Source organism: Schistocerca piceifrons, chromosome 2 (assembly GCF_021461385.2).
Source record: "Schistocerca piceifrons isolate TAMUIC-IGC-003096 chromosome 2, iqSchPice1.1, whole genome shotgun sequence".
In the NCBI taxonomy this organism is placed as follows: Eukaryota; Metazoa; Arthropoda; class Insecta; order Orthoptera; family Acrididae; genus Schistocerca; species Schistocerca piceifrons.
Genome location: NC_060139.1, coordinates 485,644,055 through 485,668,340, shown reverse-complemented (window position 1 = coordinate 485,668,340; position 24,286 = coordinate 485,644,055). Strand labels below are relative to the sequence as shown.

Genomic DNA, 24,286 nt, shown 5'->3' with positions numbered 1-24,286 from the left:
CCTGAACAGAAAATAAAAGAAGTATTGACTACGCTGACACATCACGCACAGATACGAAACAAACATCACAGAAACATAATAAAAAGAAAACCAAAATTCGAGGTAGGAATGCTTGTACTACTTCGTACTCATCATAAATCTGTTGCACTCAAACGACGCAACGCTAAGTGGCGTCTGCTATATGAAGGACCTTATAAAATTGTTAACATACCGCACCCTGGTGCGTATCTGTTACAACATCGTAGAACTAACAAAATTATTGGGCTATACGCACACCGAGATCTTAGAGCATTTCATGCTGAATAATGTCAAAGTCATACCCATCAAAATATTGCTAAGCAACTCAAAAAAAACTCTGTTGCTACAACACAGATAATAAGTAGAATAGAAATTTTCATTTCAGCGTTCCAGAGTCGCAGTTGAAGACAGAAGAACTTTTCTTTCAACGCCGCGGCTCCACCGAGAAGACTGAATATTAAAGTAAAATTTATGATTACGTAGCAGTGAATGACATATTAATTTTTCACGGAACATTTGTTATTGTAGGTACCACTGACTTGGTATGACACCTGACGAACTGACAGACGTCATCTGTGAAGCGGTCTTTTACTTTGAGACATAGATTAGACGCACATCTCTCAACACGAAAAGCATCTATCAGTAGTCAAGGCCACACAGACACTCTACACACACGCACAAAACGCGAGGAGTCGAACATTTTCTCTCTCTTACTATTTTGAATATTTATTGAATAGTGAAAACGCCTGGTCTTGCCTACTGATGTAATGAATGTTGTGTCTAACCTATCTTAATTTCAGATGACATCACAAAAAACATCGATAATATCCCAGCAAAACCGCTAAAGAGGATGTAAATATCTGCAATTCATGTAATCAAATGTGACACAATGTAATAACCTATAGCGATGTAATGATGATGTAAACATGTTTATGTGCAACTGTATTATGTTTATACTAAGAAAATATGTGACGTGTGTATGTATAATTACTTATTTTCTTTTTAACTGATGTATCATGTAAATGTTACTATGTAAAATTTTGAACAAAACGAGTGCCAAAAAGACATTGCATAGTGAACCTCTGTTCACGGACATTAACGAACATTACTAACTCTGCAACTACGCAGAAACCTATGTGAAGGAAACGGTTAATGCCATTCATTATGCATCGTACCTATGTAAACGCGATGAACGATTTCCTTGATTAATAACTACGAACATTTAGGTGAGCTATATTCAGCAAAAAACTGAAAATGTGAAGTGAATAATTCGTGCATCGTCTAGTGACATTACTACAGTACCCAACTTCAAGATGTTAACTGGATTAAATGGACACAAAGTGCCTGTCCAGAAAACAACACGACGGGTGGAAGAATTTTGGTTGGAACTTCAGGGAATGAAATGTTCTTGAAATGTGACGGACACTCTTACCTGGACTGACCAAGGATCGACGCCAGCTATGTGCCGTCCGAGGTTCTGCAACCAAGCTTCCACGGAATGTAAAAAACGAACTGCACGTGGACCAATTACTCGACGGGTCACGTCTGATCTGTAATAAGCAATGCTTTTACACACAACGAACTGCATCACAACGACTATAATGGAAATAGGAAGTGGACACGCTTATGTATTAATCACGTTGTTATACAACGATGTTACTGTGATCAAAAAACTTTACCACGACGATACTAACCTGTAAAAAATTACTGTGCAGCAGATGAATATGAACTGTAATAACGACACGATGTGTATAGGTCAACGCACCTGAAAAATACGGACATTTTTCTTTGAGGTATTTCAAAACAATACTATGTAACTAAGAACATTCAACAATCTAAGTTGTATTGTGTTATAACGAATATTGTAAATTTAAAACTAAGTTACCTGTCATAGAATGTAGTCTTCATATGTAATCTTGGTTGAAAATTTTCTTTGTGCAACGACTGAGAAACGCGCGCACACGAACAATATGAACTGCAATACTGTGCCGCGTGATCTAACTGTACGACATAACGGCAGTCACACAGACGCTTCTGCGCATGCGCGCACTCTATCTGCCAACATAAGAACTTTTACGGCGCACCCGCGTCATTCAAATTTTGTATATAATGTGTATAATGTAGGTCATGTAAATAGTTGTAGATAACTTAGATTTTCTTGTGCCTTTAGGTGAATTGCTCGCCTGCAGGTGTGTCCTTTCGCCTCGCAATTCAGGGGGCAATATAAAGGCACATTTGCATGCCGAGCGTGAGTTTCCTCGGAAACGCGAGATATTAATTAAATAAATAATCAGTGACAAATAAATAAAGCCTATGGCACACAACTGCAGCGCTGTGTCGCTGATAAAACAAAAGCACAATTACGTTACTCGTATGTTTGATTAAGAAAAGAGAGCTCTGGTTGAAGTGGTGCGAGAAGCACGTATTTTAGTTTATTGTCTGGCACACCGCCATATTTCATGTTATAGAAAATTACTGCGAGTTGCAACCATACTAGGCACTCGATTCTGAAAAGAATTTATATTTATAAAAGTAAGTAGGATTATGAACTGTAGGCTTATTCATTGAATATATCTGATTTAACTAACTGTGTAATTTTTTTTTGTTTAGTAGACTATCACCTCTGTACAACGTTTTGGCATGGCTGGCAAATTATTGTAATATTGAGATTTAGATTATGAGTCCGCACCTACCGCAGCAGTCTTTGGAAACGATTTAATTACGAAGTCCGATTATTTCAGTTTTATTTCACGGTCAACTACGAGTAACATTGCCTTTACGAAAAAGCCATTGTCAAGCGTCTGATACCGAATAATTATAACCTGATGACTCATAGGAGAGACAATCATACAGATAAAATAATTAATATAATATTTTATTTTATTTTATTTTATTAATTTTATAAAGTCTCCATAGAAATCTTCTGTTCCCAACTTGCCTAGAGTGTGGACGTGGCGTTCTTTACTCAGCTTGCCTGAGAGAGAGTGAGCATCTCGGCAGCTTATGACTTAGCAAACGGAACGATTGAGCTTGGAGATAGAAAGTTTTCGTTCAGCTAAGTACTGAACAAGATAGCTAGGAGTGAATCGACGAGCGCAGCCTTGCAGCACCATGGGGCTGGCCGACGTCCGCACAAAGACGCTGCCCTGCCACACTGAATTTGGTGATATTGCGCCCGCTCCAGCATGAGTTAGGCCACTGATTAATTTGTTGGATCACGCCGGCAAAGTTTCCATGAGGGTTTCATAGGCCATGTATTGCAGAATTCTTCTCGCACTTCGCATTACGCCTGTGTCAGTCGATAGGAATTAATTTTGATTTATCGTGGTTTACTCCACATAAACGCAATTTATTCCCACTGCCTGTTGGGAGAGTAATGTAATGTGATGATTGAAGGTCGGGAGTTAAAATAAATTTGTGTTAATCGACTGCATCTGTTTTCAATCAATAGTTGAAACCCCAGATCACTTTCTTAATTAATTGTATGTTCAACATTTGCATCTGGTGTTCAACAGCTGAAAAATGGTTCAAATGGCTCTGAGCACTATGGGACTCAACTGCTGAGGTCATTAGTCCCCTAGAACTTAGAACTAGTTAAACCTAACTAACCTAAGGACATCACAAACATCCATGCCCGAGGCAGGATTCGAACCTGCGACCGTAGCGATCTTGCGGTTCCAGACAGCAGCGCCTTTAACCGCACGGCCACTTTGGCCGGCTTCAATAGCTGAATATAACATCAATGTGCACCCCTTTTTTAATTAAAAAAGGGATCAATTCTGAATCAATTAATGTCAACACTGCCACCACAGTTCGATCAGGAGTCACAGGGCCCTATTACTTTCTTTGCGTTATCCGATATTGCGGCAGTTTTGCACTCTCTGTTGATCTGTTAGTAAATTAGCTGGGGTGAACACACGCCAAAACCAGATAAGCGATGGGTGGGGTGTTACAAGTGTGCTCTTCATGGGTAGTCCGCCTCTTGAAGAAGCTGACTCTCTGGTGATAAGGATGCAGTAACCCTTCCTGCAACGTGCCATATACAGTCATATGTCATGTTACCAAGTGACGTGCCGAGCTTCTTGTACTTACGATGGGTTGTTCTTCAACCATATGTAGAATTTCCTCCTCATGTCTTAGGTTGTCCACAGCACACACATATTATAGATTTGAAGAAATTCTGCGTTTCGTGAATAATGCTTTATTGAAGACTGGTTTCGGGAACAAGCACCATATTCAAGTAGACGTTAAAATACATCCGAATAAAAAAATCTGCATAAGAAGTCAGCCTCATTTAGCAAACGGCCTTTTTAGAGAGAGCAGAGGTGCAGCTAGAGGTTCAGAGCACTCTCTTCACCGTCTGGTTGGAAAATGGCCCTAAAGGCGAAAGAATAAGCAATGATCAACGGTATGAAGGTGCAGAACCCAATGAAAACCACTGCTTTAAAACAGAGATAATGCGTATCCACAGGACATCTGGCCTCTAATTGAAGTGCCTTAATGATCTGTCCACTGCCAAAAGATTCCGGACTAGACCCCCATCCGCATCTGCAAGGGGGATCTGCCAAGGAGTAGGTGACCATGAAAAAAAGATTGAATAACGAATGAAAGCATAACGTTCTACGAGTTGGGGCGTGAAATGTCAGAAGAGTGAACGTGGTAGGAAAGCTACAAAATCTGAAACGGGAACTGCTAAGGCTCAATCTAGATTTTGTGGGGGTCAGTGAAGTGAAATGGAAGAAAGACAAGAATTTCTGATCAGACGAGTTTAGGGTAACATCAACAGCCGTGGAAAATGCTATAGCGGGAGTAGGATTCGTTCTGAAAAGGGAGGGAGGGCAGAGAGTGAGACACCGTGAATGGTTCACAGATAGGGCTTTTCTCGTTAGAATCGCCAGCGGACCAATAACGACGACAATAGCTCGGGTATAATTCCGACACCGCAAGCCGAGGATGAAGAAAGTGAGAAAGCATATGACGATACTGAATGGGTAATTCAGTACGTAGAAGGTGATGAGAACTTAATATTCATAAGGGACTGGATTGCTTTTGTAGGAGAAGCAGTAGAAGAAAGGGCTACGGAGAATATGGGCTTGGTAGTAGAAATGAGAGGGGAGAAACAGTAATTGAGTTCTGCAATATATTTCAGTTAGTAATAGTGAATGCTCTGTTCAAGAATCACAAGAGGTATATTTGGAAAAGGCCAGGAGATACAAGAAGATTTCATTTAGATTACATCATGGTCAGGCAGAGATTGCGAAATCAGATTGTGGATTATAAGGATGCCGGCCGGTTCTAGGCGCTTCAGTCTGGAACCGCGTGACCGCTACGGTCGCAGGTACGAATCCTGCCTCGGGCATGTATGCGTGTGATGTCCTTAGGTTAGTTAGGTTTAAGTAGTTCTAAGTTCTAGGGGACTGATGACCACAGATGTTAAATCCCATAGTGCTCAGAGCCATTTGATTATAAGGCGTACCGAAGAGCAGCTATACAATCAGATCACATTTTAATAATGATGAAGAGTAGGCTAAAATGTAAGAAACTAATCTGGAAGAATCAATATGCAAATAATGGGATACAGAAATACTTAAGAATGAAGAGGTACGCTTGAAGTTCTCTGATGCAATAGACACTGCGATAATTAATAGCCCAGTTGGCAGTACAGTTGCCGCAGAGTGGCGGCACGTTTTGAAGCGCCATCTCACTGATTGGGAGGCCGCTCCCGCCGAAGGTTCGAATCCACCCTCGAACATGGGTGTGTATGTTGTCCTTAGCATATGTTAGATTAATTAAGTTTAAGTAGTGTGTAAATCTAGGGACCGATGACCTCGACAGTTTGGTACCTTGGCAATTCGCACGCATTTGAACATGTGGCAGTTGAGTTGAAGAGGAATGGGCATCTCTAAAGAGGGCAGTCACGGAAGTTGCAAAGAATCCGGCAGATACAAGGAAAGCAACTGTGAATAAACCATGGATAACAAATGAAATACTTCAGCTGATCGAATAACAAAGGAAGTGCAAAAATGTTCAAGGAAATTCAGGAGTACAGAAATATAAGATACTGTGGAATGTAATAAATAAGAAATGCAGGGAAGCTAAGATGAAATGGCTGCAGAAAAAATGTGAAGACATCGAAAACGAAATGAATGTCCGAAGGACAGACTCAGCATATAGAAAGTCAAAACAACCTTCGATGACATCAAAAGGAGGGTTGATATCATTAAAAGTGCAACAGGAATTCCACTGCAGAGGAGAGAGCGGATATGTGGGAAATATGAGGGGGAAGATTTGTCTGACGTAATAGAAGAAGAAACAGGAGACAATTTGGAAGAGATAGGGGATCCTGTATTAGAATCAGAATTTAAAAGAGCTTTGGAGGACTTAAAATCAAATAAGGCAGAAGCGATAGACAACTTCCCTTCAGAATTTCTAAGATCATTGGGGGAAGTGGCAACAAAACGACTGTTCACGTTGGTTAGTAGCATGTATGAGTCTGGTGACATACCATCTGACTTTCGGAAAAACATCATCAACACAATTCCGAAAAACAGCTCATACAACCAAGTTGCTTACAAGAATAATATACAGAAGAATAGAAAAGAAAATTGAGGATGTGACAGATGACCATCAGTTTGGCTTTACGAAGGATAAGGCAAGAGAGAGGCAATTCTGACGTTGCGGTTAATAATGGCAGCAAAACTAAAGAAAATCGAGACACGTTCATAGGATTTGTCAATATGAAAAAAGCGTTCGACAATGTAAAATGGTGCAAGATGATAGAAATTCTGAGAAAATTTTTGGTAAGCTACAGGGAGAGACGAGTCATATGCTATATGTACAAAAGCCAAGAGGGAATAATAAGAGTGGACGACTAAGAACGCAGTGCTCGAATTAAAAAGGGTGTAAGACAAGGATGCAGCCTTTCGCCACTACTGTTCAATCCGCACATCGAGAAAGCAATGATGGAGATAAAAGAAAGATTCAGGAGTGGAACAAAAATTCAAGGTGAAAGGATATCAATGATACGATTCACTGATGATGTTGCTATCCTGAGTGAAAGTGAAGAAGAATTACATGATCTGCTGAATGGTATGAATAGTCTAATGAGTACAGAGTATGGATTGAGAGTAAATCGAAGAAAGACGAAGGTCGTGAGAAGAAGCAGAAATGAGAACAGTGAGAAACTTAACATCAGGATTGACAGTCACGAAGTAGATGAAGTTAAGGAATTCTGCTGCCAAGGCAGTAAAATAACCGATGACGGACGGAGCAACGAGGACATCAAAAGCAGACTAGCATGGCAAAAATGGCATTTCTGGCAATGAGAAGTCTACTAATATCAAATATCAGCCTTAATTTGAGGAAGAAATTTCTGACAATGTACGTCTGGAGTACAGCATAGTATGGTAGTGAAACATGGACTGTGGGAAAACCGGAACAGAAGAGAATCGAAGCGTTTGAGATGTGGTGCTACAGACGAACATTGAAAATTAGGTGGACTGATAAGGTAAGGAATGAGCAGGGTCTCCGCAGAATCGGAGAGGAAAGGAATATGTGGAAAACACTGATAAGGAGAACGGACAGGATGATAGGACATCTGTTAAGACATGAGGGAATGACATCCATGGTACTAAAGGTAGCTGTATAGGGCAAAAACTGTAGAGGAAGACAGAGATTGGAATACAACCAGCAAATAATTGAGGAAGTAGGTTGCAAGTGATACTCTGACATGAAGAGGTTAGCACAGGAGAGGAACTTCTGGCGGGCCGCGTAAAACCAGTGATAAGACTGATGACCAAAAGAAAAAAAAATGTTCCTCTCCCATCATTCTCGCACGGAATTAATAAGGACACGCCATTCCGTGGATGTTCGATAGTAGATATAAATCATCTCACATTCTCACGCAGGAAGCATAAACTTGCGGTGGAAAATAACTGATGCATCAACTAAGAATACCACACGTTAAGTCCCACAAAAGATGTGTGGTAGTAATGACGGATGTTTTTCACGGGTAACGTCTACCGAAACATACTCTTTAGAACAGCACACAGCTCGTGTACGTGATTGCCAGTCGATTGTTATTAATGCTCTAAACATAGCAGTTGTTATGTATACCAGTAGTTGTTTTGTGATTTCCATTTTAATCATCGCTTTTTCCCGGTCCTTTCAAGGGTGTGTTTTCCTCGCCTGCCGGAGTGGCCGAGCGGTTCTAGGCGCTTCAGTCTGGAACCGCGCGCCCGCTAAGGTCGCAGGTTCTAATCCTGCCTCGGGCATGGATGTGTGTGATGTCCTTAGGTTGGTTAGGTTTAAGCAGTCCTAAGTTCTAGGTGACTGATGACCTCAGATGTTAAGTCCCATAGTTCTCAGAACCATTTGAATCATTTATTGTGTTTTTCTCTCTCTTTAGAATGTTTGGGTCAATTACATTATCGAAGGAGTTCAGACATGTTTGTATAGATTTTTTAAGTTAAATGGTACGATAAGGATTACTATACTTTTGGTATCAATTCCTGCATCAGAAAGTTTATCACTGATGGTACCGTCTATGTGCTTGAATTTCAGAAAATTCTGTGATTCTGTTATGATACATTCATCTAATCTTAATATTTTCTTACAACAGACACGCAGATCAAAAGAAGAATCTGTTTGGGTCCCTTACAGTTCGTCCTCAATTACGTTCACTGTGTCGAAAAGCCATTCGTGTATATCAGTCATTGTTTCGAAAGCATTCTTTCTCAAATTTTCTTTCTCGACCTCAGCCATGACGCTACTTACAGTTTTCTCGGATATGGTGACAAGGATAGGAACACGTGTTCAACTTTCAATAAATCCCAGATGTGGAATGTATCGTGTTTTCCGTATTTAATAAGTGATGAGATTTCTTTCCCGTTTTCACGAATCCAGTTCACTCTCTAAAAACTACAATAATCGATCGTTCCTTTTGTCAGTGCTGTACAACAGAAATACAAGATTATTCTTGACTTCTCATTTTTTCAAAGCATTTCAATAAAATCTGTGCTTCCTATGGTTTTACGATAGTATCAGCAAGAAAAGCACAAACATCTTCAAAGCAACCTGTGTGCCTCAGTTGGGCGACTGGATTCGCGATTTCTGTCATAAAGGTCACAGTTCGCAGTAATAGACGGAAAATCATCGAGTAATACAGAAGTAATATCTGGCGTTCCCCAAGGAAGTATTATAGGCCCTCTGTTGTTCCTGCTCTATATTAACGACATAGGACACAATCTGAGTAACCATCTTAGATTATTTGCAGATGATGCTGTCATTTACCAAGTCATTAGATGGCCAAAACAAATTATTTAGATAAGATATCTGTATGGTGCGAAAAGTGGCTATTTAGCATGAGTAAAGAAAAGTGTGAAGTTACTCACGTGTCTACTAAAAGACAACCGGTAAATCTCGAATACGCGGTAAGTCACACATATCTGAAGGGTGTAAATTCAACTAAATACATAGGGATTACAATTTCATATAACGATCACATAGATATGTTGTGGGTAGAGCAAACCAAAGACTGCGATCCACTGGCAGAACACTTAGAATGTGCGACAGGTCTACTAAAGAGACTGCTTACACCACGCTTGTCCGCTCTATTCTGGAATATTGCAGTACGGTGTGGGATCCACATCAGGTGGAACCGACGGATGACATCGAAAAAGATCAGAGAAAGGCGGCTCGTTTTGTATTATCGCGAAGTAGGGGAGATAGTGCCAGAGACATTTATGTGAACTGGAGTGGCAATCGCTAAAACTAAGGCGTATTTCTTTGCGATGGGATCTTCTCAAGAAATTTCAATCAACAGTTTTCTCCTCCGATTGCGAAAACACTGTTGGAACCCACCTACGTAGGGGGTAATGATCATCACGATAGAATAAGAGATATCAGGTCTCGCACAGAAAAATTTAAGTGCTCGTTTTTCCTGCAAGCCGTTCGAGAGTGGAACGGTAGAGAGACAGCTTGAAGGTGGTTCATTCAACCCTTTGCCAGGCACTTAACTGTGAATACCAGAGTAATCACGTAGATGTAGATGTGAAATATACACTTAGAACAGCTACCATATGCTGATACTGTCTTAGTCGTACCTTTGTTTTAAAAAAGTCACAACAGTTTGTAAGATTAAAGTGACGTCATAAGCGCGTGACTGCGTGTGAGATCGCTCTCTAATATTTCATATATTTTTAGGTTTCATACACATATTTTAAGGGTTTTTGTGATAATATTTACTATATAAGCGACTTCTTAGTGGTTTCTTCATTCAGCTTCGCCTTTCTTGTGTTGGTACCTGATATTTGTGAGTGTTTTGTATCGAGCAACTTAACCTCTTACCTGTATTTACATTCCGCGCTGACCAGTTGCAGCTGTAGCGGCGCATCGAAAGCTAAGTACTAATTAACTGTTTGTGTATAGTGGTTTATTTAGGAACTTTAGTAGTCTTCAATCGGTGTTCTTGGTGTTTTCTGGTGAAATAATTTGAGAAGAAATTTTTGGGAACTGTTTTCAGTTTCGTTACTGTGTCATTAGACGCTTGATTTCTGTGTTAGTTTTTTGTTATATTCTTTTTTGCTGTTGATTAGTACTGTTATTAATAGTAGTTACTTCCCTTGTAGGGTAAGTTTGTGATTATTGTAGTCAGTTTTTTAACATCTTCTTATTATACTAGCGGAACTTAGATAAAGTAGTTTTCTTGTTTCAATAACTGTAAAATTTTACCATGAGTGAGAAGTGTGGGCTTTGCCGTAGGTTCGTGAGTAGTGGATTGCGGTGTGAGACTTGTTCGAAGTATTTTCACTGGGGGGAATGCAGTGGGGAAGCCAGTGGGCATTCTGGTGAGATCCTCTCCTGGAACTGCAGCTTATGTAGCAAGAGTAAGTTGATAGAGGAGCAGGAGCGCAAGATCTGTGCCCTTCAGGTGCAGTTGAAAAACGCACAGCAGGAGCTAGATAGGATGAGGAGGGAGAAGGGGGTTGAGGAATGGGAGTTGGCTGTTGGCAAGAGATCTGCTAGGAGAAGGAGATTTTCAGATAGTTTTACTATTGGTGTTTGCAATAGGTATGACCAACTGTCAGAGTCTAGTGGAGAGGAATCTCTAGTAGCTGTAGATGTAGGAAGTATGCAGCAGACCTCAGCAATTACGGTGGCTAGGACAGTTGCAAAGTCTAAGAGAAAGAAGAAGGTTCTGCTGTTAGATAGTTCTCATGGTAGAGGTGTAGGCCAGCAGTTGCAGGAAGTGTTGGGGAGTGAGTACCAGGTCACCAGCATTGTGAAGCCTAATGCAGGATTGGCTCAGGTGACTGTTAACATAGGGGGGCTATGTAGGGATTTTACTAAAGAGGATCAGGTAGTGATTGTGGGTGGGGCTGGTAGTAGTATTGATAGGGATGGGGAGTATGACATAATGGTGACCTGGAAAAGATAGCCACTCAGACTGTGCAACACGAATGTGCATTTCGTGGAACTGTTTCAGCGTCACGATGGGCCTCATCTTAATACAGCCGTCAAGCGTAATTACATGAGACTTGGGGATGCGCTGATGACAGAAGGCATGAGTCACATTTCAGTGGTGTCAGTGGAGTCTATCAGCAGGACGGGTTTCACTAGACATGGCCTGCACCTCAACAGGTATGGAAAGCGGAGGTTGGCAAAGCTTACAGGTGACAGCATAGGTGGGGGTGATGGTATCACTCATGGTGACCTGGAAAAGATAGCCACTCAGACTGTGCAACACGAATGTGCATTTCGTGGAACTGTTTCAGCGTCACGATGGGCCTCATCTTAATACAGCCGTCAAGCGTAATTACATGAGACTTGGGGATGCGCTGATGACAGAAGGCATGAGTCACATTTCAGTGGTGTCGGTGGAGTCTATCAGCAGGACGGGTTTCACTAGACATGGCCTGCACCTCAACAGGTATGGAAAACGGAGGTTGGCAAAGCTTACAGGTGACAGCATAGGTGGGGGTGATGGTATCACTCATGGTGACCTGGAAAAGATAGCCACTCAGACTGGCAACACGAATGTGCATTTCGTGGAACTGTTTCAGCGTCACGATGGGCCTCATCTTAATACAGCCGTCAAGCGTAATTACATGAGACTTGGGGATGCGCTGATGACAGAAGGCATGAGTCACATTTCAGTGGTGTCAGTGGAGTCTATCAGCAGGACGGGTTTCACTAGACATGGCCTGCACCTCAACAGGTATGGAAAGCGGAGGTTGGCAAAGCTTACAGGTGACAGCATAGGTGGGGGTGATGGTATCACTCATGGGAAAACTCCTGTACTAGTGGGTGTTAGAGCCGCACCTTTTTTAGATTGAAGTCAGCTGATAGGTATTACTGCTTAAGGGAAGTCTCTTTAAGAAAGAGACCACTTTCGACAAAGTTTAGGTATCCGAGTAATGAGGAAATTAGTATATTTTATCAAAATATACAAGGTATTATAGATAAAGTTAGTGAACTGCTTATAGATGTTGACTCTGAAATTATTGGTATACCTGAACACTTCTTAAATAAGGAGATAATTCAGAGGCTTCCTTTACGAGGATACAGGTTGGCTGGCAGCTTTTCTAGGAGCTCTTTGCGGTGTGGGGGAGTAGCCATGTATGTGAAAAACGGTATCCCATTTGAGTCAATTGATGTTTCAAAGTGCTGCACTGAAAAGGTGTTTGAATGTTGTGCAGGTGTGGTTAAATTTAGTGGAGTTAAACTTCTAACTGTTGTTCTTTATAGATCCCCAGACTCCGATTTCACAACATTTTTGCTAAAGCTAGAGGAGGCTCTTGGTTCACTTTATAGGAAATACATAAAGTTAGTTACATGTGGTGACTTTAGTATTAATTGTATGAGTGATTGTGCAAGGAAAAGGATGCTGGTAGACCTCCTTAATTCATATAATCTTATGCAAACCGTATTATTTCCAACGAGAGTGCAAGGGGACAGTCGACCAACCATAGACAACATTTTTGTTCATTCCTCATTACTAGAAAGGCATTCTGTTAGCAAAGGAGTGAATGGCCTTTCAGATCATGATGCACAAGGTTTAAGTCTAAAAGATTTTTGTGCTGCAAGTCATGTTAAATATAGTTATCAACTTTTTAGGAAAGCTGATCCAGTTGCTGTAGAGACCTTTGTAAACCTTATCAAGGAACAAGAGTGGCAAGATGTTTATAGTGCTGATACAGTAGACGATAAATATAATGCTTTCCTCAAGACTTTTCTCGTGCTCTTTGAAAGTTGCTTTCCGTTAGAACGTTCAAAACAGGGTACTAGCACAAACAGGCAGCCTGGGTGGCTGACTAGAGGGATAAAAATATAATGTAGAACAAAGTGGCAATTATATCAAAACGTTAGAAACAGTCAAAATCTAAATGCAGCAGCCCAGTACAAACAGTATTGTAAGGTGCTTAAAAAAGTTATTAGGAATGCAAAAAGTATGTGGTATGCAGATAGAATAGCTAAGTCTCAGGATAAAATTAAAACCATATGGTCAGTCGTAAAGAACGTGGCGCGTCTGCGGAGACAGGTCGAGGATATAGAATCAGTGCGTAGTGGGCATGTCCGTGTTACTGATAAGTCGCATATATGTACATTATTTAATAATCACTTTCTGAATATAGCAGGTGAACTAAATAGAAACCTAGTCTCAACAGGGAATCATATAGCGCTCGTAGAAAAAAGTGTTCCGAGACTGTTACCTGAAATGCTCCTCAATGATACTGACAAGAGGGAGATTGAGTTAATAATTAAATCACTAAAGACTAAGAACTCTCATGGATATGACGGGGTTTCTAGCAGAATACTGAAGTATTGTTCCATGTATGTTAGCCCAGTGCTTAGCCATACCTGTAACGTTTCCTTTAGGAGTGGTCGGTTTCCTGACCGATTAAAGTACTCGGTAGTGAAGCCACTTTATAAAAAGGGAGACAGGGATAATGTTGACAATTATAGACCTATTTCTATGCCATCGGTGTTTGCTAAAGTTATCGAAAAGGTTGTACATACAAGGTTACTGGAGCATTTAAATTCACATAATTTGCTGTCAAATGTACAGTTTGGTTTTAGAATTGGTTTAACAACTGAAAATGCTATATTCTCTTTTCTCTGTGAGGTTTTTGACAGATTAAACAAAAGTTTGCGAACATTAGGTGTTTCCTTTGATTTAACGAAGGCTTTTGAATGTGTTGACCACAAAATATTACTGCAGAAGTTGGACCATTATCGAGTAATGGGAGTAGCTTACAATTGGATCGCCTCTTACTTTAAGAACAGAAAGCAGAAGGTAATGCTCCGCAATATTGAGAGTGGTAGTGATGTTCAGTCCCAATGGGGCACTGTTTAGTGGGGCCTTCCCCAAGGGTCGGTGCTGGGGCCACTGCTGTTTCTTATTTATATAAATGATGCGCATTCTAGTATTACAAGTGATTCAAAAATATTGCTGTTTGCTGATGACACCAGCTTGGTAGTGAAGGATCTTGTGTGTAATATTGAAACATTATCAAATAATGTAGTTCATGAAATAAGTTCGTGGCTTGTGGAAAATAATTTGATGCTAAATCACAGTAAGACTCAGTTTTTACAGTTTCTAACTCACAATTCAACAAGAACTAATATTTTGATCAGACAGAATGGGCATATTATAAGCGAGACGGAACAGTTCAAGTTCCTAGGCGTTCGGATAGATAGTAAGCTGTTGTGGAAAGCCCACGTTCAGGATCTTGTTCAGAAACTAAATGCTGCTTTATTTACCATTAGAACGGTATCTGAAATAAGTGACAGTTCAACACGAAAAGTAGTCTACTTCGCATATTTTCATACGGTTATGTCATATGGTATTATTTTTTGGGGTAATTGTTATGATTTAAAAAGGGTATTTTTGGCTCAAAAACGGGCTGTTCGAGCTATATGTGATGTAACTTCGAGAACCTCTTGTCGACCCCTATTCAATAGTCTGTGAATTCTGACATTGCCCTCACAGTATATATTTTCTTTAATGTCGTTTGTTGCTAGCAATATTAGCTTATTCCCAAGAGTTAGCAGCTTTCACTCAGTTAATACTAGGCAGAAATCAAATCTGCATGTAGAATGCACTGCCTTGACTCTTGTGCAGAAAGGAGTGCACTATTCTGCTGCATCCATTTTCAATAAGCTACCACAAGAACTCAAAAATCTTAGCAGTAGCGTAAACGCTTTTAAGTCCAAACTGAAGAGTTTCCTCATGGCTCACTCCTTCTATTCTGTCGAGGAGCTCCTGGAAGATGTGAAAAATTAAGCAAATTCCAGTGCTACATTGTTGATTTTCTTTATTTAAACTTACGAATTGTCGCCTGAATACGTTTCTTGTATTTCATTTTATCTGTTTCTACTATCGTGTTATAATTTCATGTATTGACTCGTTCCATGACCATGCAGACCTCTCCTTAATTTCGTCCCACGGAACAATAAATAAATAAATAAAAAGTGTACCGCATTTTGTTAAGAGAAGCAAAGTCATGAATGTTTAAAACTTTCCTTCGGGCCGGATTTGAACCAGCGACCTATGGATATCTGCTACTACGCTCCTCTACAGTCCACCGCTCTACCAACTGAGCTACCGAAGGAATGTGCACCTTTCGCCAGGCCGTGTTCCAGATACGCGAAAGTGCCGCCAAGCGCAGACTGGCGGTCAGCGGTAACGTTACGTCATCTCCCATTCGCGTGAGACCTGCGAAGCTCTTTTACGTCGGCCACACCATTCGCGATGGTAGCGTCATGCAGATAGATAACGCGCTACTGATCATTCGTTACACAGTCTGTCATCACATCTCGGCGCTTGTAATTGGAAGCCGTCGTTTGCCAATTATCAATTGGCTCTATCAGAGGAGGAAATATACCTTCTTTTTCAAGTAGCGTTGAACAGAGAGTTAACTCTTAGTCGCCTAGTGTGTCCGTATATAACTTTCCCACCTTGTCCGGCATACGCAACATTTGACCATGATTATATGAACCCAACTGGTAGGAAGTCCGAAGAAACCTGGCCGAAATGATTTGTGGAAAAACGTACAAATAAAACGTAACAAGTGACCTGACAACGAATGACAGCAGATACATGTAATTACAAAGATAATTTTTTAATAGTTAGCCGAATTTGTCATTAACAGAAAACTGCAGTTAAATAAAATATCAGTTATATAATGAAATAAAACGGTCGACATCCTAAAGTGGAGAATTTCTCCCTGAAACCACTGGTTACAATAGGATTTATGTTTAAGTAATGATCACTAACACGTATATGGGCGACGTCGGTCATTACTAGATTGATTATTTGAGAGGGGCTATGAGACCAAACGGCGAGGTCATCAGTCTCGCGATTCTGAAGTTAGACACTGAAGAAAGAAGGTCCGCTAAAAGTGTTCGGATCCAGTCAGGGGAGTCAAATTATAAAATAATATACATTAAAAACACACAGAGAAGGCATAAAAGGTGAGACCAAATCTAAAAACTTGAAGAAAGGGGTGTTGTGGTGTTACAGACCGAGAAGACTAAAAAAGAGGTCCCAACCACAACCAACCCGCCTAGTTCCAAGACTAAAGTGGAATCATATACCTGGAAATAAAAACCACTTTCACGGAAGAAACTCAGGACCAGTTCAACCGCCCATGAATCGTATGCTAATACTTAATATAAGGAATCGGGAAGACGATACTTAGCACAAAGGGCCGAAAGAAGGGGACCTTCCACCAATATGTGGGATACCGTCAGTCTCGCGCCACAACCACGTTGTGGGTGTGGGTCGTTAGGTAGGAGGAAACAATGGGTGAGCTGGGTGTGACCAATGCGTAGACGGCATAAAACCCCGGTGGACTTCTTTTGAAAGGAGCAGAAGGAAGAGCGCCAAACTGCAGCAGACTCCTTGATTGTGCGGAATTTATTCCTGTGGAGTAGCGCAACAGATATAATTCCGTGATCTAAGGCTTTCCCGGTGAGGCACAAAATTCACACAGTCTTCCGACCACCAGCAAAGATTCGTGACCTACTAGGAACGGCAAAAGATGACGTAGGCCTTAAGAAAGCGGGCGTATACAAAATCCCGTGCGGCTGTGGCAAATCCTACATCGGCCAAACATTTCGCACGGTCGAGGACCGATGCAAGGAACACGAACGTCACACCCGATCACGCCAACCCAGCCATTCGGCACTAGCAGAACACTGCATTGAAACCGGCCACACAGTGAAATTCGAAGAGACAAAAATCCTGACGGCCACAAGTGCCTACTGGGACAGTATCTACAAGGAGGCCATAGAAATTCGCGTAACAGATAACCTCATCAACAGGGACACCGGGTTTCAACTTAGCAAGGCCTGGAAACCATTATTAAACACGGCGCGAGAGGACGCGAGATCCCTCCGCCACGGCGGACGGAAATGAACTGCGCCTACCACCAGGCGTGGCTGCAGCTACGCCCCTCCCCTCCCACCACGCGGCGCTCCGCCGGCGTCCGCGCCTGGGTACGACTCGGGACCCCGCGGACACAAATACCACGGACACAGCGCAGACAGATAATTCCATCAGCACCACATGATGATTGCGGAATGGTTATACGCCGAAATATCGTGGAACTTCGACGATCGGGTCCGGCTGGACACCGGAGAACCTTGGATACAGATATAATTCCGTTTTTGGGAAAGAGAGATTTGGCGTACATCCGCATATCCACAGCTGGATCCAAGAAAGAAAATCGGGGGTAAGTATCTGCTTCTCTAGTCAAACGGTCAGCCAGTTCAACCCCTGGGATGCCCACATGACTTGGAATCCAGAGAAAGACAACGGAACAGGCGGCACAGCAAAGGTGAGAGAGAAGGTCACGGATAGCAAAGACCAAAGGGTGACGCGAATAGCATCGGCCGATAGTCTGAAGGCTGCTCATGGAGTGTGACACAAATTAAAACATTGTGGAGGGGGGCCTGAGAAACAAAGTCTTAACTGGAGGCCATGGATCCAATTCTGCGTGACAATGCGTTCTTTAGACTGGGCACATGTATTCGACATTAACAAGAACAATTTGGAGATTAGCTCGTAGAGCTGCTATCCATCGTCGTCCAGTGTGGGCTGCACCGTCTATGACACCAGGGGACATCGACCGGACGTAACGTAACGGCTGTTACATACGCCATCCACTATACAGCATTACTGCCAGATGGACGAGTGCCCGACATTGTTGATAGGGTCTGTACACTTACGGCCTGAGTGATCTGCTAGTACCCTGGGAAGACAATTCTGTATTGCTGAACAACAAATAAAAAATGTATCACGGTGAATAATGTTTTATTGTCGCTCTCGAGCATAAAGACATTCTCATCACAGCAGGCTGCTCAGCACAATCCTTCCTGATAGTAGAGGCGTCGGGCTGGACCCGTATAGTTAGACATTACTTTTGTCATACTATAATTCAGATCTACGATCAAGCTTGCTCTGTTGAGTTATTGCACCAGTTGAAATTCATCTCGATTCGTCGCAGACAGAAGATCATCATCCTAAAGCGAAGGTTCCGATACTTTTCGTTAATAAACATTTATTTATTTCCAGTTTAAGAATATGAATATTTTTCTACAGCAAATTGGTTACGTATTACTTTTTCTAGCACAGTTCAAATGCCTCTGAGCACTATGGGACTTAACCACTGAGGTCACGAGTCCCCTAGAACTTCGAACTAGTTAAACCTAACTAACCTAAGGACATCACACACATCCATGCCCGAGGCAGGATTCGAACCTGCGACCGTAGCGGTTGCGCGGTTCCAGACTGAAGCGCCTAGAACCGCTTCGCCACAACGGCCGGCTCTAGCACAGTAATTACTTCGAATGCAATTCTGAAATTTTCGGGGATCATAACTCGCGTTATACCCCGAATAGCTTTTATGTGCTCATTTGGTATTACTCCTGGAATTACATTATTTTCATTATTAACTATTTATGATTCTGGTTTTTTAGATGAACTGCACAAACATAATGTTCGAATGCTTGTACTATTTTCTTTATTGTTAACTAGCTGCTACCCAAGGCTGCGCTCGCACGTCAGTAGTTTCGTTATGGTGAGTGTTGAAGAGTACGCAAGCCACGGTAAATGCAATAACCTCGGCTGCCCACACGTCTCCGCCCGTTCAGGTAAGAGTAGCTAGTGATGTGCGCCGCACTCTTCCCCCTCCCAAGTTCTCCCAACCAACCATGCGTCGACGCACGAAGCATCACTGCTGAGCAGTGCGTGCTTAGGGATAAGGGCAGGAGTGCGCATCTATGTATGTTGCTCTTCTAGGTAGCATTCTCTAGGTGGCATCATACTTCACCGTAACATATGCATCACCTTATTGTAAGCGCAAGTATGACGGGTATTGCACTCAATAAGTCACACGCGTAGTCTTATGCTGTTCTTCACCAAGTTAAATTTGCTTCTAGATAACACTCACAGTTGTAGTAGCACATGATAGTCAACGCACTTGACTCATTGAATACACCACTCCCCGTCAGATCACGGCACGTAAGTGACATCGATGGTCGCCGAGTAACCGGCCAAGTACGCCACGCGACTTTGCCTCCGTCTTTCCGCGAAAGGAGAGAGGAGGTGGTGGCGTCCTGATCACCAGACTTTTCGCCGTGTCCTCGATTAAATTCCAAACCTCTCCTCAGTGTCTCAAGGAGTGGGGGCACGTGACACTGTTGGTGGTGGTCCATTAATCGGGTAGGAACGTTAAGCTCGGCGTCCCCTTTAGTGCTGCCACCGACTCTCACCTTCTCCCTCCTCTGATTAACATACAACGCAAACATGGCACCACACTACACACACTGATTTCAGTGTTCTGCACGTATCAGATACACTTAACACGCGTCTCGCATAACGAAAGGTGCCAATGTGCAGGAAGCATAGGAAAATGCTTTCCAATTAGTCGGTTGAAACTCCACCTCGGCGTCTGCCAGCCAACCACGCCACGACTTTACTTTTTTGTAGCATTCGGTGTCCCTAGGAGACAAACTACAGAAATTAATGTGAATTGGCCTCATTTTAAAAGACATAAAAGTCAGGATGAAAATAAGAAAATAGAATTTAATGCTCACGCGTTAGTCTTGTATTTTTAAGACAGGGATTCTCATATTTCCTCCGTCATTCTAATGCGGGCTTTTGTTTATGTCCAAAATATGCTGAAAGCGACGCGACGTGGAACTCTCAGTCTCCTTCCTCATCTAACGTTTGAGCAGAGCGAAGAAAAATATTAGTTTTGTCTGCTAATGCTGCAATTTGCAGTTAAGGTATATTTATCATTACTGTGTGATGCCAACTTGCTTCTGTTCTCTGGTTTTGAAGTCATTTTACTTGCTGAAGTCCAACAATTTCGAATGCGTCACGTAGCTATGAAAGCAGGCAGCCTTGGCGGAAAGCTGCCAGACCTGCAGCACGTGAGCCCGGCCTGTACACGTGTGCGGCACAGCTGCGGTTTGCCTCGCGAGAGGCGGGCAGAGCGGAACGCAAGAGCCGCAGCCGGCCGCACAGCGAGCGCCGCGTTTGCGCGCGTCTGGACCGCCTCGCTGCGTCTTACATGAGTGAAAGGCTTTTTCTCTCATGAGCGGCTCGTTGGTCTAGGGGTATGATTCTCGCTTAGGGTGCGAGAGGTCCCGGGTTCAAATCCCGGACGAGCCCATGTTTTTGTCCAAACGGTCCAAATGGCTCTAAGCACTATAGGACTTAACATCTGAGGTCGTCAGTCCCCTAGACTTAGAACAACGAGTACTTAAACCTAACTAACTTAAGGACATCACATGCGTCCATGCCCCAGGCAGGATTCGAACCTGCGTCCGTAGCAGCCACGTGGTTCCCGACTGAAGCGCCTAGAACCGCTCAGCCACAGCGGCCGGCCCATGTTTTTGTATTATACCTGTCAAAGAAACAATTAGTTTGATAAGAAATACCGTACTCAAACATGGGACAATGGATAGAGCTGAAATCTATCAACTCATAGAGATCCTGGAGCTTATATTATCTCACAACTACTTCCCGTTCAACAACAAGTTTGACATTCAGGATGATGGATTGGCAATGGGTAGTAGTCTAGCAGGCTTGCTAGCAGACAAGTTTTTGTATCATATTCCTAGTTACGTGTATACAAGGAGAAAGGTGAGGGTGACATGTATGTTGACTTGGCGAAGTCTTTATTTGCATTTTCTGTAACATGATATGTGCGATAGGCTATGATATCACGATCGACGAAGCTTTCCAGTCCAGATACATTAGGCACGCCTGTACCACCACGTACAATTGCAACTGTTAACCATCCGTTCCCATGGGTAAAGGAATCATTGATGTCGATGCTGAAGTTGAGTCTGCAACCACAGAAAACAGCGGGTCCATCCAATAGCGAATGTGCAGCGACAGATTTGATGACATTTCTTTTCTTGTCGGCAGCTGAAGTAGTCATTTCGACGTCCTCAATTGTTTTATATATTGTCTGTCTTGCACGACGACGATATCTTCTGTTGCACTTCGCTAGAGCCGTAGGTACCTTTAATTTACTGATACTTACTGTGTCTTTACGGTGCCAATTGCGAAAAATCAAGTGCTTGACTATTAATTTGCGTCTTGCTTCTGGTCTCATCTCACTCTTAATGTCGCTCGCGTATTCCACTACTTGAATGTAGCCAAAGTAGGTTATGAAAATACGATATAAATGTCAAAAATCTGCTGTTTGTTTACTTTGACAATACTAATTTCTCGTAGAGGTCAAGTTATATCAAGTTTCAATATTTGTCCTCTGAAAGATGGTACCTGATTACGAACTATGACAAGGTCGGAATATGATTTTGTCCCGTCCGCCGTCGGCCCCCCGGCCCCCAGAAAATACCTTTGTCTAAGACTTCAAAACAATACTCTATCATTATTATTTAGATTTTGTTCGCCGCCTCCGCCCCCCCCCCCCCCTCTTGAATGTAACTAATGCCTACGATCTCCAAAATAGCACTATCACTTCTTCTCCTTCTCCATCAGTAGCGCTACAGCCCTTGGTGAAGCCCAAGTCTCCTAGCCATCGTATACGCTGTGATTTTACACATTTTACTATGTCCCTACCTTGTATCAATTCTTGTAATTCAGTATTGTAACGTATTCTCCACCCTTCTTCTACCGCTCAATGGTTCTTAGTGCATTTACACTATCACTGTTACATTTTAAAAAAATATATACTTTGTTTAGGTCATTACTTTGTCCATCGTTTTTGTATAACTTACAATAAATTATAAAGCAGATAAATACATTATCTAAAAATCCCTTGCCCAAACATTTCACAACTAGATGTTATCCCCCGCCTGGCGTACCCTCAACTTGCTATGGTTTACCAGTTCCACCTCAGGACTTACGAACCATGTCCGGCTGGTTTTTGGCAGTAGGTGTGGTCAGACTTGGAGATGCTGTCTTTCCCTGGCTGGAATGTTTTCTACAGACAGTCAGGCTACAAACCACCTGGTCTGACCTACAGGATCACAACTGAAAACTACCCTGTGTTAAACGAAGCTTCTAATGTTTTATAATATCTTTCCATTTTCTAGACATAAATTGTTTTGTTCCAGTCTCTGCTCAATAAAAAATGTTTCACGCATTTTAATGCACGCCAAACATTCAGTCAGCGATCAGAGACGCCGTTTTCGGTAGATTTCGCAAATGAAGCTTTGGATGTTTTAAAATAATTTTTGAGTCTCGATTTTCAGATTTTGATGCAAATGCAAAAGATATCAAGATTATTCGAAATTCTTTTAAAGTTACTATAAAAACTCTTGCCCCATAATTTCAAATGCAAATGGTTGATTTACAATGTACCGATTTTTATAAAGATGACTATTTAAATTCATCATTGCTTGAATTTTATACGAGTCTTCCACTCACACAGTATCATTAGTTGCATAAATCGTGGGTTTCCTTTGGCTTCGGCACTACATACATCGGAGCAAAAATTTTCTTCAAAGTGAAATATAAGAAAAAGTGTTTTACAGTTGAAAACTAACAGCTGAGTATTTGAAATCCCTGCCGATAATTTCAACTAGCAAACTTTATCAAATGCTGCAAACAACTGTAATTGGGATGCTACAGTTACATAAATCTCTTTTACAATGCTAAATTTCATTTTGTGACTAGGCTATGTACGTCACTTCAGTACCATAAATTTCAGGAAATCTTATATAATTAATTACAGTAAAATGTTCAACTACATTATATGTCAGTGGTTAAGGATGATAGCAATTGCCGTGTGAGGCGCATTGCGATAGGTACGGCTGACTGAATGCAGCATTGTCGGAGCTTCTACCTTACAGAGCGGTAGTTTATAGGAGAAGTGTGACTCAGCTTTCAATCATAGTGGTCAACGAGACCGGTCCGGACCTGAAAGTGCTTCTTGAATGGTTATCAAAGACTGAAGAAAATATCAAATAGACCGTTTATGCGAAACATCGTTCGTTAGGTGAGGATTTCTTACATTTTCTTCTACTCATTGTGTTATTGGATCTGCACGATAATCAAGGACCTATTTTAATAATAAAAAAAAACAGGTGGGTCGGATACCACACACGCCTGACCCGTTACCTCGGGCCGGATTGGTGGTGTTCACAGGCCAGTGTTCACCCACGGGCTATAGTTTGGAGACCCCTGCTCTAGGCTATTACACATCTTCAGCAACACGATGCGCACCACGCACCAGCCAGCTGAGAAACAGCGCATTAACTTGCAATTATCATCTGCCCACTCTCCAGTGCCCATAAGTGTCACACAATAAGTAATGGTTAGGTAACTGGAAGCAGTGAAGTGTATCGAAACAGTGTGAGGATATATGAAGCGCTACGTTATCTACAGAACATTTTTGTTCTACATATTTATCCTCCTGTCCGTGGCTTAAAAGAAACAGTATTGATAGTAAAACTGGATTTATCAATGTTTACTTCAGATTTCATTCGAAAATTGTTGATTTGTAATGTTGAACAGAGGGATGCAGTAGTAAAAGAAAATAAGAAAACAATAAGTTTGTGATGTAGCGCTAGAAAACGCAATTTCCCAAAAAAGGTAAAATAAAAAAGGGCAAAAGAAAAATTTATCAAACATCGATTCAACGCTTTGTCGAAGTTATATAAAACATGTTTCTGCTGTTCATTAACAATTTTCGAATTATCAGTAAAAAGAGGAAACGCTTGCCTTTCTTCATGATGAACTTTCAGTTGAGTGCAAAACAACAGCAATCATTACACATAT

The 24,286-nt window shown here is 41.8% G+C and overlaps 2 non-coding genes across 2 annotated transcripts; one reads left to right on the top strand and one right to left on the bottom strand.

Annotated features, from left to right (window-relative positions):
* Nucleotides 1-15,541: 15,541 nt before the first annotated feature.
* On the bottom strand, nucleotides 15,542-15,632 carry Trnay-gua. Its single transcript is given in 2 exon segments — nucleotides 15,542-15,577; nucleotides 15,596-15,632. It is a non-coding gene; the product is annotated as a tRNA-Tyr (tRNA).
* Nucleotides 15,633-20,629: 4,997 nt separating this feature from the next.
* On the top strand, nucleotides 20,630-20,701 carry Trnap-agg. The gene has a single exon. It is a non-coding gene; the product is annotated as a tRNA-Pro (tRNA).
* Nucleotides 20,702-24,286: the final 3,585 nt, after the last annotated feature.